The sequence below is a fragment of the Lithobates pipiens genome, unplaced genomic scaffold, assembly GCF_037356315.1.
Source record: "Lithobates pipiens isolate NorthernLeopardFrog02 unplaced genomic scaffold, aLitPip1_a1.2 Scaffold_23, whole genome shotgun sequence".
Lineage (NCBI taxonomy): Eukaryota > Metazoa > Chordata > Amphibia > Anura > Ranidae > Lithobates > Lithobates pipiens.
In genome coordinates, this window is record NW_027507785.1 from 20,143,741 (window position 1) to 20,157,683 (window position 13,943).

Here is a 13,943-nt window from a genome sequence, read left to right on the forward strand (position 1 = left end):
GGCTTACTGGGTCTTGAGGATGGATCACTGGCCAGAGCTTGCACAGTATGCAATTGAGCTACTGGCCTGTCCTGCATCCAGCGTTCTTTCGGAACGCACCTTCAGTGCTGCTGGTGGCTTTGTTACCGATCACAGGGTGCGCCTGTCCACCGAATCAGTTGATCGACTGACCTTCATCAAGATGAATCAGTCTTGGATCACCCACAGCTACCAAGCACCTGAAGCTGATGTAACAGAATAATTTTTTTTGAAATATCACATCCCTTCAAGACTGCCTATGCTGATGCTGAGTGACTGTCCTGTTATGTTGATTGTCTATCCTCTTCCTCCTCCGCTGATATGTTGGAAGAACATTTCTGGTTCTGGTTGATGCCATCAGCCCAATTTTTCTGCCCCTGTTTAACAGGGGCGTTTAAGTACAATTTTTGATGCAATGCTTTGCAGCAGGGCTAATTCCTGCAATAAAACTAGAGTATATGGCAGAGGTTGCAGTGTGGTGGCACCAGCACCAGTGCCTAAGGCCCAATTTTTCTGCCCCTGTTTAACAGGGGCGTTTAATTACAATTTTTGATGCAATGCTTTGCAGCAGGGCTAATTCCTGCAATAAAACTAGAGTATATGGCAGAGGTTGCAGTGTGGTGGCACCAGCAGCAGTGCCTAAGGCCCAATTTTTCTGCCCCTGTTTAACAGGGGCGTTTAAGTACAATTTTTGATGCAATGCTTTGCAGCAGGGCTAATTCCTGCAATAAAACTAGAGTATATGGAAGAGGTTGCAGTGTGGTGGCACCAGCAGCAGTGCCTAAGGCCAAATTTTTCTGCCCCTGTTTAACAGGGACATGTAATTACAATTCTTGATATAATATTTCACAAGAGGGCCCCTTCCTGTGCCCACCCAGAGTAACGGTGAGGACTTATAGTGTTGTGGCACCAGCACCACAACCACCAAAGGTCAATTTCTCTACCACTGTTCAACAATGGCATGTAATTACAATTCTTGATATAATCAATCACAGCAGGGCGCTCCAGCGCCCACCAAGAGTCACTTTGAGGGCTTACAATGTTGTGGCAAAACCAACACCTTGTTCCGCCATTTCTGCAGAGCATATAGGGCAGGCCCCTACTTTCAAACATCCAATTTACAAACATCTCCTACTTGCAAACGGAAGGAGACAACAGCAAGTGAGATGAAAAAAGATGGACGACAAAACAAATTATACAGGGGTGATAACCCTTCCCTATGTTTTCCAAAAAGCTTAAAAATAGTTTTTTTGACTGGAGCTACACTTTAAAAATGTACCAGTTGAAAATTACAAACAGATTCAACTTAACACAACAAACCTACACAGTCCCTGTCTTGTTTGCACCGCCTGTATACTGCTGTTCTGAGTATATAGAGCCTGGGGGCCACACGCATTTCCTTTTTTTAATATGGGTACGGGGTTCCCCTTAATATGCGTACAAGACTCAAATAGGCTGGTAATGGGCAGGGAGGGCTACCCATGCCATTTTTCTCAATGATTTTCAACCATGTTGCAGGAACCAGATAAAACATTAAAACCGCAAGCAGTTTTAAATGGTGTTATTTCCGTTTAATGTCATTTTGTGCAGGGACTGTTCTAAACACAGGAAACACGTGGCACTTCACAGGCATACTACAGACACCCCCCAGGCACCATATTTAAAGGAATATTTCACTTTTTTTTTCACTTTAATCGTCATTAAAATCAGTGCTCCCGCCAAAACGGCCATTTTTAAAAACATTTTAGGCATTGACCCATGTCCCCTGGGGCAGGAGCCAGGTTCCCAAACCCTTTTTAGGACACTATCTTGCATATTAGCCGTTAAAATTAGCACTTTTCATTTTGAACGTTTGAGTCCAATAGACTTCAATGGGGTTCTAAAGTTCGTTCGAATTTTAGGGCCGTTCGAAAGTTCTGGTGCGAACCGAATCGGGGGGTGTTCGGCTCATCCCTATTCACCGAACAGCGAACATTATGCAGTCTATGGGACACTAACATGAAAAACCAAAAGTGCTAATTTTACAGGCTTATATGCAAGTTATTGCCAATAAAAGTGTTTGGGGGTCCGGGTTCTGCCCCAGGGAACATGTATCAATGTAAAAAAAAGTTTTAAAAATGTCAATTTTTTCAGGAGCAGTGATTTTAATAATGCTTAAAGTGAAACAATAAAAATTAAATATTCCTTTAAATATCTTGCCTGGGGGGTGTCCTTAGTATGCCTGTAAAGTAACACATCTTTCCTGTGTTTAGAACAATACCACATCAAAATTACATTTCTAAAGGAAAAAAATAGAATTTAAAACTGCTCGCAGCTGTAATGAATTGTCGAATCTCGGCAATGTAGATAAAACTCGTTGAAAAAAATGTCATGGGCCCCCCCCCCCCGTCCATTACCAGGCCCTTTGGGTCTGGTATGGATATTAAGGGGAACCCCGCACCAAAAAAAAGCAACAACTCCTCCATGGGAGGCTCCCGCTGACTGAAGGCTCTTTGTGATGACAGCTGTTATATAGCTGAGGGTGTAGCCAAACTGTCTCCTGTAATTTTTACTATTTTTGACACTTTTTTTGGTGAATGTGTAGGGGTACAATGTACCCAATACCCATTAACATAGGGGGGACTCGGATCTGGGGGTCCCCTTGTTAAAGGGGGCTTCAAGACTCTGACAGGCCCCCCGCCCACAGACCCCTACAACCATCGGGCAAGGGTGGTGGGGATGAGGCCCTTGTGGACCCCTTGGGGACCCCAAAGCACTCTCCCCATGTTGAGGGCATGTGGCCTGGAGGGAACACTCTCTCGTCACCCCCTCCTTTTGCTGCAGCCTGCCAGGTTGCATGCTCGGATAAGGGCCTGGTATGGATATTGGGAGGACCAGTACATGATTAAAAAAAAAAATTGGTGCAGGGTTCCCCTTAATATCCATACCAGACCTGAAGGTCCTGGTATGGATATTGGGGGACCCCCACACAAAGAGCCTGGTAATGGACAGGGCAACTGAGCAATCCATGCCGTATTTTTCAATGATTTGTATCTATATTGTAGAGATCCGACAATTCATTACAGCTGCAATCAGTTTTAAATGACTTTTTTTTGCTTTAGAAATTTAATTTTGCTGTAGTACTGTTGTAAACACGGGGAAAAATGCGTTACTTTACAGGCAGACTATAGATACTTCCCAGGCACAATATTTAAAGGAATATTTCATTTTTATTGTTTCACTTTAAGCATTATTAAAATCTCTGCTCCTAAAAAAAATGGGCAATTTAAAAAAAAAAAATGTTTGCATTGATACATGTCCCCAGGGGCAGGACCCGGGTCCCCAAACACTTTTTATGACTATAACTTGCATATAAACCTTTAAAATTAGCACTTTTGATTTTTCATGTTCGTGTCCCATAGACTTTAAAGGTTTTTGCATGTTCGTTCCAATTTTTTGATTGTTCGCATGTTCTGGTGCGAACTGAACCGGGGGGTGTTTGGCTCATCCCTAGTTAAAAAAACTTCTCTGTGCATAATACGTACCTGAGCCCCATCTTGGTTCAGCGATTTGTGCAAGAGCCTTGGCTCTCTGGGGACTCTCACTCCTCTTTGTCTTTGGACAGCAGCGGGAACCATTGGCTCCCGGTGCCGTTAATCACAGCCAGTAAGCCAATGAGAAGAGAGAGGGGGAGTGGCCGAGTCACGGCTCTGTGTGTGCATGGACACACAGAGCCAGGGCTTGGAAACAAATCTGCTTGGGTGCCCCCATTGCAACCTACTTGTTCTGGGGGCACTCTGCAGGAGGAAGGGGCCAGGTGAAGAGGAGCCACTGCAACCACTACACAGAGCAGGTGAGTATGACTTGTTTGTTTTTTGTTTTTTAACCACTTGACCTCCAGAAGATTTACGATCATTTATGTCTGTCAGACACTCCTTTCCCTCCAGCTTGACACATGGACCATGTCATCAGTAACAAGTAGTTATGGCGCCTTGGTAAATGAGCGTGGGATAGAGCCAGGGTTCTCCACAGTTGCTTTTATAACATACCACTTCTTGTTTTACCTGTTACCAAAAGCTGAACATCCCTTCCAGAGATTACAAAAAAGATATATCCAGATGCCCAAGTCAGGATCTTACGAGTATGTATTTTGTTTGTATGGACATGTTTTCTGGATGTCCAGTGGCAAATGCTACTGCAAAGGCCAGAGTAAAAAAGTGTTATTAGGAGTAGTTTGTAAGTACAGAGTGCAGACTCTACAGAGAGTTAGCCCTTGTACACACAGTCGGAGATTAAGACGGAATGTGTCCGATCGGACCGGATAATCCGACTGTGTGTGGTCTCCATCAGACTGTTTCCGTTGGAGTAGCCGACGGACCAAGTTTTCCAACTTGTCGGTAAAATTTTCCGAAAACATGATCCGAGCGGACCTTGTTTGATCATGTGTAGAGAATTCCGATCGGACAAAGTGCCACGCATGCTCAGATCAAATTCCTAGACCAAAGCTATTGGCTACTAGCCTGAACGTAGTCCCGTCCTAACGAAATAACGTCATCACGTTATGTACAATCGGATTTCCAGATAACTGTGTCCGACCGTGTGTATGCAACAGTTTCGGACAAAATCCGACAGATTTGGTTGTCGGAATGTCCGACTGTGTGTACAAGGGCTAACAGAGGAAACCATTTTTATAGGAGAGTCCTTATTAGAAGTTTTGAGGTTTTATTTTTACACCCCCTACTTCTACAATGTAGCGGACAAAGTAGAGTCAGGCCGCGTACACACGCGCGGACTGTTCGCCCAACCTTGTCCGCTGAACAGTGTTTGGGCGGACAGTCCGCTCGTGTGTGGGGCTTCAGCGGACAGTTTCAGCGGACAGTTGGCCGAACAAGGTCTTACGGAAATTCCGAAAAACTGTCCGCTGAAACAAGGTTTCAGCGGACTGTTCGCTCGTGTGTAGGCTTGTTCGGCCAACTAAGTCTCGCGCATGCTCAGAAAGGATTTCCACGTCGGAAGGTTGCATTGCAGTGTATAGGACGTCGTATTTTTCGTCCCGTCGTACGTGCCGTTCACGTCATCGCGCACGGTTTCAGCAAACTGTTCGTCCGTCGTGTGTGGCCATGTCCGTCCATGCTAAGTTTGAGCGGACTGTTCGCTCAAACTGTTGGACGGACAAAGTTGGGCCAACAGTCCGCGCGTGTGTACGCGGCCTAAAGAAACTAGAAAACTTTTGCCTGAATGTTTTATTATATTTTATCAAGCCCCTAAGTGGATGTTGGACTCTCTCCCTATGGGATTTGGTTTGGGAGTGCGTTACTCACTTGCTTATATTTTGCCTCATCAGCTGAAGTCCTCCATTCGGATCTCACAGAGAATGTTGCTGATTTTTTAAGGTTTTTGACAAACTCATTTATGTGTTTTCTCCCCAATTCCAGATCCTAAATGTTTGGAAGGGTCTAAAACTAAAGCCAGGTGACTTGTGAATTGTTAAGAGACATTTATATATAAGGAAATGTTTGGAGACTCAATACTGCATCTATTTCATGTCAGTGGCGGTGCGTCCATAGAGGGCGCAGGAGCGCCGCCCTCTCTCTCCTGCACCGCTCTATCACCAATAGATAGATTCGTGCATTGCATGAATCTATCTATTGTCGCTGATGCCGCCCCCCTATTTAGGTGTCCGGCCCCTTGTCAGGTGTTTCTTTGGAAGTGCCTGATTAGAGCTGTCGGCTCTAATAGGCGTCCTGGTTAGAGCCGTGGGCACTAATAGGCTTCCAAATTGGTAAACAGCGGGCGCAATGCTGTGAGTTCGCTGTTTACAGTGTTGTGTTAGAGAAGCGAATACATCGCTTCCCTAACACTGACCCGCCTCTCAGCCAATCAGGTTGTGTCCAATCAGTGCAGAAGACGAGAGGAGGAGCCAGCGGGAGAAGACATCTGGGTTGGGATGAAATGGAGGACACTGGACACCGCTTGCCATCACCTGCTGCCCACCCGAGACAAGGAAAGTGCTGGGCGGGGGGGCACAGTGGCAGAACTTGGGACATAGTGGCAACATTTAGGGCACAGCGCCAGCACTTGGGGCACAGTGGCAGCATTTAATGGGCACAGTGGCAGCATTTGGGGCACAGTGGCAGCGTTTGATTGGCAAAGTGGCTGCGTTTGATGGGCACAGTGCCTGCGTTTGATGGGCACAGTGGCTGTGTTTGATGGCACAGTGAGGCTGCAATTAATGGGTTTTTTTTCAGAATTTTTCAGTTTGTTTGCACCCCCTCAAAAATTTTGAGCACCAGCCGCCACTGTTTCATGTACAGTTTTGCAAAACTTGAAGGAAAAGTCACCTGGATCCACACCAGACACTGCACAAATAATAAGTATAGGCTAATGTCACATAATTTGTTACATGATACATAAAAATAAATGATATGTAATTAAGCTTTCCATCTAAAAATTCCAAGGAACGCTTACCCCTTGCCAGATCAACCCTCAAATGCAGGGAGCATCCGCCTCAGTGTGTTAAAAGGTGTGTATGACCTTGCACCCAATATCGGCCGCTCAACAAACTAATTCTGCAATTGGGATGAGGTGCCTACTGTAATTGGGTGTTTGCTGACAGCTAGGACCAAAATTTACAAGTTATATTATAATTTTACAGTATGCACATTAAGTACAGTATATTTTCTATCATATTGTTTATTTATGCACAAATTTTGTATCACAGATTTTGTTGTAGGCTGCTTTTATGTGTTAAAATCTTTCCCAGTGCAGAATTATTTTTGTTTTTATAGTAATGAAGTAATGCAGCCCCTCAATTCTTAGTAATGGAGCCCCAGATAGCTATAATAGAGTACTGGACCACCAGAAAGTAGTAATGGAGACTCAGATAGCATTAGCAGAGTAATGGAGCCCCGGATCGTAGTAACGGATTTATGGTGCCCCAGATAGTAGTAACGGATTTATGGAGCCCCAGATTGTAGTAACTAGGGATGAGCTTTCTGTTTGAGTCGAACATTGGCTGTTCGCAAGTTCGTTGAAAACTGAACATTATGGGCCGTTCACGTCAAAGTCGAGCGGCGCGTAACGGCCCATAATACAGTGCATTGCTGTATGATGATTAGCCAGAGCATGCACCATGACCTGCATGCTTTGGCCAATCACAGTGCCCTCAGCTAAGAGAGCCATAATTGGCCAAAGGCAGGGTGCTTTTTGCCAATCATGGCTCAGGGGGACTAAGTCCACGCCCCACACTATATAAGGCTGCCTGCACGTTGGCCCTGTATAGTGTGTTGTTAGCGTGGACGGAGAGAGAGTTTCATTTATTTAGATTGAGCAGGGAGGCAGGCAGATTATTCAGTTAGCTATAGTGTATTTTATATATATATATATATATATATATATATATATATATATATATTTATTCTTGTATATATTTATTCTTGTGTGTATGTATGTATATGTGTGTATATATATATATATATATATATATATATATATATATATATATATATCCACTGCATACAGTTTAGCTATATCTCACCATTCCTGGTGTACTGTTTCTAATATACTTCAGGCGGTGTACACAGTATACAGTACTGTGCACCCATAGTGCAGTTGCTACTGCTTTTGCTACTGCTGGTGGTTAATACAGTACATCAGTACATCCATTGTTGTTATTATACTTCTGTTGGTGTACACACTACCGTGCACCCATAGTGCAGTTGCTACTACTTTATGGTGGTGTACACAATACAGTACACCCATAGTTGTTATTACACTTCTGTTGGTGTACACAGTAGCATGCACCCATAGTGCAGTTGCTACTACTTTCCTGGTGGTGTACACAATACATAGAGTGCACCCATAGTTGTTATTACACTTCTGTTGGTGTACACAGTGTCCCTAGCCCCAACATCATGCACAGAGGAGTCCCCCAAACTATTTGACCACAGTGTCGGGTACATGCTGCAGGAGGATGCGCAGCAATTTGAAGGCTCCAATGATGGTACCCAGGTTGAGGAAGGGAGTAACATGAGCCTAAAGAGAGGGGGTTCCTAAGAAGGTCAAGAAACTGGCAGTCATGTTCCCTCAGCTTCAGCATAATGCCAAGTTTGCTCCAGTGATGAGGAGGGAGGGGATGATGAGGTCACTGACTCGACTTGGGTGTGTGATAGAAGAGAGGAGGAGGAGGAGGAGGAGGAGGAGGCACATCTTTTATTGTTTCACTTTAAGCATTATTACAATCACTGCTCCCCTAAAAACGGCCTTTTGCATTGATTCATGTCCCCTGGGGCAGGACTCGGGTCCCCAAACACTTTTTATGACAATAAGCTAAAGGATAATGTGCAAGTTATTGTCAATAACTTGCACATTATCCTTTAAAATTAGCACTTCACCTTGGAGTCCCATAGACGTTAACGGGATTTGCGTGTACTCACAAAGTTTTGGTCTGTTTGCATTGTCTCCCACGAACCGGGGGGGTGGTGTTCAGTTCATCCCTAGTAGTAATGGAATTATGGAGCCCCAGATAGTAGTAACTGAGTTATGGAGCCCCAGGTAGTAGTAATGGAGTTATGGCACCCCGGGTAATAGTAACAGAGTTATGGAGCCCCAGATAGTAGTAACGGAGTTATGGAGCCACAGATAGTGGTAATGGAGTTATGGAGCCCCAGATAGTGGTAACGGAGTTATGGAGCCCCAGATAGTAGTAACGGAGTTATGGAGCCCCAGATAGTGGTAACGGAGTTAAGGAGCCACAGATAGTGGTAACGGAGTTATGGAGCCCCAGATAGTAGTAACGGAGTTATGGAGCCCCAGATAGTGGTAACGGAGTTAAGGAGCCACAGATAGTGGTAACGGAGTTATGGAGCCCCAGATACTAGTAACGGAGTTATGGAGCCCCAGATAGAAGTAACAGAGTAATCAAGTCTGGTATAGTAGTAACAAAGTAATTGAGCTCCAGATAGTAGTAAAACACCTTCCTCTCAGCCTGGATAGACTCTACAATTGAGGTCATCCTTGGGGAGCTCTTAAGAGCTAAACCAGGGATATGCAATTAACGGACCTCCAGCTGTTGCAAAACTACAAGTCCCATCATGCCTCTGTATCTGGGTGTCATGCTTATGGCTGCCAGTCTTACATGGGACTTGTAGTTCTGCAACAGCTGTAGGTCCGCTAATTGCATATCCCTGAGCTAAACCAACATTGACCTCTGATGAGCGAACAGGACTGAAGAATCAGAAAACACAGAGAATGATGAGGATTTTACTACGGCAGTGTCACTTATCTAAGCTGCACCTCTCCAGTTCTATGGCAAGTCCCCAATTATCAGTCAAGCACCTGGGCTGTAGATGAAGCCAAAAGACCACAAATGTGCCCACAAAGTCAAAGCATACCACCAACTGATAGGCTCTTGGCATCTTTTACACACCGACTCCTCCAAATAGCAGAGACATGGCTTGCATGACACCATCATTCGCACAGAAGCTGCCACTGCTTGTCCTGTCCAGGAACTGATTAATGATCTGCTTTTAGTTCCTTATGCTTAGCAATGGGCAATTTTTTTAGTGCATGCAATTAATTTCTCCTCCCACATACACTTCCCTCTGTGTGTAGGTGACCCGCAATCTTCTGCATAAGAAGGGGTTAATTCTTCTGTGCCCAATAAAAATGTCTCTTATCATTACACCTCATATACAGTAGTTAATAAATTATTTTTTCATCCCCCTTACCAATCAGCTTTCAGGATGTTTAGGGCTTATCTGAAATTTCTAATATTACAAACCCATATCCAGCTGCTGTATGGGGACATTTCTGTCTATCAGTGGTCTCCAAACTGTGGCCTGGGGCCACATGGCGTCCATTGCTTGCTTTAATCTGGCCCTTGGGGCACAATTTCATTCACTGATATCAACAAAGGGGCACAATTCTTACCAATGACATCAACGATGGGGCCCAATGACACCAAAGAAGGGGAGCAATTCTTCCTAACTACACCAATGACGGGCACAATTCCTCTCTGTGATACCAATGATGGGACACAATTTCTACCAATGACACCAACGATAGTGCATAGTTCCTCCCACTGACACCAACCATGGGGTCCAATGACACCAATGATGGGGTACAATTCCTACCAATGACACCAACAATGGGACACATTTTTTACCAATGACACCAATGGGGCTCACTGACAACATTGTTTGCTCAATTATTGTTGAAACATTTTCTACTCCTGATGGCACAGTCCGGCCCCCTTAAAGTCTGAAGTACAGTAAACTAGCCCTTTATTTAGAAAGTTTGGCGACCCCTGCTGTATATGATATGAGAGGCTTGTGTCTAGATTCAGGTTTGAGGCCTGCAGACTCTTTCTGTAAGTAATGTGATGGGTTTGTGTCCTGGTACTTCAATAGGGTTCAAGGACCTTATCAGACATAGGCCTGGTATTTTTTTTTCAGCTGGAGATTCTCTTATAAAAGTGATCCGAGCAGCTGATTAGCTGCTGGATTGCTTTTAGAAGCAGCCGGAGGGTTTGTCACACCTCCCGCCGCTTGCTGCTGTTTCTTTCTTTGGCTTACTGTTCTTACCGGTGAGCCCAGGAAACAATCCGACAGTTTGTGTGGCTGGTCACAGGGGGTGGAGAGAGGCTAGATCGTCTCACCCCACCTCTATGATCTAGGAGGTCTGGAGCGACATGATGTCATTTCCAGTCTAGGGGGGAAGTAAACTTTGTTTTTCTTAAAGCATAAGATAGATTTATTTTGGATCTCTTGGTTTTAAAGGTAGGGATATTTACATCCTCTGTGATAGGAATAGAAGTGATCAAAAAACAAAACAAAAAAAAACACTTGTGAGGTATCACTGCAAACATTATAGCAAGAGTAAGACCCCTTTCACACCAGGGCGTTTTGCAGGCGCTATAGCGTTAGAAATATCGCCTGCAATCCGCCCTAAAGAAGCTGCACCATTGTATGTAGTGTGAAAGCCCCAAAGGGCTTTCACACTACAGCAGTGCACTGGCAGGACGTCAGAAAAAAGTCCTGCCAGCAGCTTCTTTGGCGCTGTGAAGGAGTGGTGTGTTTACCGCTCCTCCACCGCTGCTCCCCATTGAAATCAATGGGGCAGCGCTGTAATACCGCTGGCAATACGCCGCTAAAAATAGCGGTGTTTTACCGCCGACGCAATGGGTGGTGTGGTGTGAAAGGGGTCTAATATTTCTAGCACTAGACTCTGTAACTCTAAACTGGTAACCTGTAAACATATTTTTAGAGATTTTTAAGTACTGTAGTTTGGCTTTTTTCCACAAGCGTGCGCAATTTTAACCGCTTCAGTCCTTTTTGCAATTTGGCACTGCATCGCTTTAACTTACAATTGTGCAGTCGTGAAATGTGGCACCCAAACAAAATTGACGTCCTTTTTTTCCCACAAATAGAGCTTTCTTTTGGTGGTATTTGATCACCTGTGCGGTATTTATTTTTTTGCACCATAAACAAAAAATGTGACAATCTTGAAAAGAAAAAAAAAAAACACAATATTTTTTACTTTTTGCTATAATAAATATTCCCCAAAAATATATAAAAAAAAACAATGTTTTTTCCTCAGTTTAGGCCGATATGTATTCTTCTACATATTTTTGGTTAAAAAAAAATCTAAATAGGAGTATATTGATTGATTTGCATAAAAGTTGTTGGGATAGTTTTATGGCATTTTTATTATTATTATTTTTTTTTTACTAGTAATGACGGCGATTTGCGATTTTTATCGGGACATTATTGTGGACACATCAGACACTTTTGACCCATTTTTGGGATCATTACTGTAAAAATGTCGCTGGCAGGGGAGGGGTTAACACTAGGAGGCGATCAAGGGGTAAATTGTGTTCCCTCTCTGTGTTCTAAAGGAAGGAGGGAAGGGGACAGTCTAGTGGAGATGACAGATCGCTGTTTATACTTTGTATGAACAGACAATCAGTCTCTTCTCCCCTCAGAAAAAGGGGCATGGCCACTAAGGGCGATGCTTTTCCCTGCATGGCTGTCCTCCTATTGAAGTCTCGGAATCTGCCAATTGAACCTGCAACTACCCAAGGGTGTCCTGGTCCTAACCCTCTTTCCCCCAAAACGTTTGTTAAGAGAAATAAACTCTCTTTTGCATTCAAGAAGTGTCTGGAGCCCAATGACTTTAATCATCTTGCACCTACCATGCCTCACAACCTACTATATACAGAAGGATCTCAGCTATCTCTGGTCCTGGAGGTTCTCATTAGACCGAAGGAGGCCTGGGACCTTGCTACAAATTTATAATGTTTGGGGGTTCTAAGTAATTGTCAAAAAAATACAGATTTTTACTTGTGAACAAAAATTGTCAGAATAGGCTTGTTTCTTAAAGCGGGAGTTCCGACGTTTTTTTTTAAAAAAAAGCCAGCAGCTACAAATACTGCAGCTGCTGACTTTTAAAATAATGACACTTACCCGCCCAGCGCGCCCGCGATGTCGGCACCCGAAGCCGATCTCTCGATCGTCTCTCGGGTGCTGCCGCCGCCATCTTGGGTATGGGAATCAGGAAGTGGAGCCTTGCGGCTTCATTTCCCGGTCCCCTACTGCGCATGCGCGAGTCGCGCTGCGCAATAAGGATGGTCCCCGCTGTCTCTGGGATCCGTGTGTTTCCCAGCAGACAGCGGGGGACCTTTGGAAAGGGGCGTAGATTCTGCGGAAAGGGGCGTACCTTCTGCAGATATCTATGCCGGAAGTGGATGCAGATACCTGTACTGTACAGGTACCTGCACCCCCCTCCCCCCTGAAAGGTGCCAATTGTGGCGCCGGAGGGTTCCAATGAGCGGAGGCTCCACTTTAGGGTGGACCTCCGCTTTAAGTATCTAGATTGTGCACTGGGACCCAGAGACCCTTCCTGCAAGTAATACAATGGGTTTTTGTCTAGGTACTGTTATAGGGTTGGGGGACCTTTTCGTATGTGATATGATAGATATGTGTCCCAGTTTTGCTCTGGAGATTCGGGACCTTTCTGTATTAAATATGAGAAGCTTGTGTCAGAGTGTTGCACTGGATCTGGGAACCCTTCCTTTACAAAATAGGATGGGTCTCTAACTAGGTACTGAACTGGGATCAGGTAACCTTTCCCTATATGATATCAGAGACTATTTGATATGAGGGGCCATGTGCAGTTACTGCCCCAACCCTAGGGACCCTTTCTATATGTGATATGATGGGTCTGTGTCCTAGTGCTGCACTGCAGGCCAGAGACTCTTTCTATAAGTGATATGGGAGGCTTGTGTGGAAATGCAGAGAAGCTTGGAGTAATGCCCAAACAAAAATAACGTAGGGCTTACAGGACTGGGTGAACAGTGTACGGGGACAACGTTGTTAAAGGGTATCTGAGTGGAGGAAAAGGAGGAGCTTGCGGGAAGTGAAGGAAAGGAGGTCCCTCCCAAGCGTCAGTGTGAGACGGAGGAGACAGCTTCCCACCCGCCAAAGTTTGGTAACACATGGTTGCTGGTTGGGACCAAGCAGAAGCATAGTCAAGGAATAAGCCAAAGGTCAGTGACGAGTAATTGTGAAGATACAGGTGGCCACAGGAGCACAAGAAGCATGGTCAGCTGGAGAAGAGCACGATATTCTGGTAAACAGGAAGTTCAACAACATGACTTAAACAGGAAGTGGGAGCAGAATGGGGTTCTAGATTCACCAGAAACAAGAAACAAAGTCAGGCAGGGAGCTGTCCAGTACCTCAGGTGGGACATTGCCAGATGCAACAGAGGGTTTGGATCTGGATTCTGACATACAGCGTGAGAGACCCATGTCCAGTTGCTGCACTGGGTCTAAGGAACCACTCTATATGAAGGGCCCATGGCCATAGGTTCATAGATGCGCTGACCTGAGAGTTGGCGGAGAACTCAAAGGCAGCAATCGGCTTTTCTCGCTTATAAATAAAAATGA